Source organism: Penaeus vannamei, chromosome 34, assembly GCF_042767895.1.
Source record: "Penaeus vannamei isolate JL-2024 chromosome 34, ASM4276789v1, whole genome shotgun sequence".
Classification (NCBI taxonomy): domain Eukaryota; kingdom Metazoa; phylum Arthropoda; class Malacostraca; order Decapoda; family Penaeidae; genus Penaeus; species Penaeus vannamei.
The window spans coordinates 27,485,121-27,486,940 of NC_091582.1; positions in this window are offsets into that span (position 1 = coordinate 27,485,121).

Sequence of the window (1,820 nt, forward strand, 5' to 3'; positions counted from 1 at the left end):
TTCTTCCTTCTGGTCCTGTGCTCTTGTGGCGGCCTGAGTCTTGTCCTAAAGCGGAGGAATTTCTGATTTTAAGCTTTATTTAAAGAAATAGATGTGATTTTTTTCCAGTTTCTTCCTCCGGTAATTATTTGTTATAAAAATATTGTTAACAAATATATATTTGTTATATAAGTAATATTGTATGTCCTTTGGCACGTGACGGTTGTATATCTTATGCCACGTTATGAACGGGATACAGATATTACAAAGATGATATGAAAATCAACAGATACATGAATGATGGATAAACGACATTCATCATCATCATCATGGGGGCTGACGCCGACGGGGGCGCATAGCCGCATCCACCCTTCGCTTCCACCTACGAGGATCCCTCATGGCTAGACGCCAGGCAGGGACTCGGCCCATCTCTAGTTCTTCACGGCAGGTTTGGTCGATCTGCCCAAGCCATGACTTCCTCGGTCGTCCCACAGACCTCCTCCATCCAGGGTTGTCTCGAATAGAGACGACCTGATGGGCAGGATCATCCTGAGGAAAGCGAGCCAGGTGGCTGTATAGCCTGAGTTGGCGATCACGGATTGTGCAGATAACAGGGCTTGTGCCAGTCTCACGGTGCAACCGTTGGTTGGACACATGGTCCCGCCAACAGTACCCCATGATCTGGCGCAAGGACCTATTACAAAAGGCTTCAAGACGAGCCTCCAAGGCACAGGACAATGTCCAGGTTTCGCTACCGTATAGCAAAACTGGCATTATCAGGGCCCTGAAAACCCGTAGCTTGGTCCTTCTGCACAGGTACCGACATCTCCAAATACTCTTGTTGAGAGAGTTCATGACCCCTGCTGCCAGGCCAATCCGTCTGCTGACTTCATGGTCTGACAGCCCAGAGTTATGAACTACACTACCAAGGTATGTAAAGCTCTCTGTGACTTCAATGTCCTCGCCGCAAGCACGTACCGACTGAACAGGTTCTCCTAACAAGTCCCCAAATTCCTGGACCTTGGTCTTGGTCCAGGAGACCTCTAGACCCAGGGGCTTCGCTTCATTGCTAAATGCATCGAGAGCCGCCACTAGGGTTTCCAAAGACTCAGATAGAATAGCAACGTCATCAGCAAAGTCAAGGTCTGTAACCTTGATATTGCCCAGCGTTGCTCCACAATGACTTTGAACAGTAGCTCTGCCCAGTATCCAGTCCATGCAAGTGTTGAAAAGAGTTGGTGCAAGGACACAGCCTTGCCTCACTCCTGAACTAACAGGAAAGAAGCTCGACAGGCCCCCACCACACTTTACAGCACTTTCAGTACCAGTATACAGGCTTGCTATTAGTCCAATAATCCTTGTTGGTATTCCTCTCAGCCTCAGGATCTCCCAAAGTGACTCCCGATGCACCGTATCGAACGCCTTCTTGAGGTCGATGTAGGCTGCAAGCAGCCCACGCCCGAACTCACGACGGCGCTCTACAATGACTCGAAGCGCGAGGATATGGTCTATTGTGGACTTACCAGGAGTGAATCCGGATTGCTCCAGTCTCTGGTGCCTCAGTAGATGGTCTCTGATACGTCTCAGAAGGATGTGGGCAAGAACCTTGCCTGGTACACTGAGCAGTGTGATGCCTCGGTGATTGCTGCAGTCCCAACGGTCCCCCTTCCCCTTCCAGAGAGGGATGACCACACCCCTCAACAGGTCAGGAGGAATGGAACCGGACTGCCAGATGGCAGCCAGGACAGCATGTAACCCCCGTGCCATAGGTTCACCACCAGCCTTTAACAGTTCAGCTGGTATGCCGCAGATACCAGCTGCTTTACCACTCTTCAGCTTGG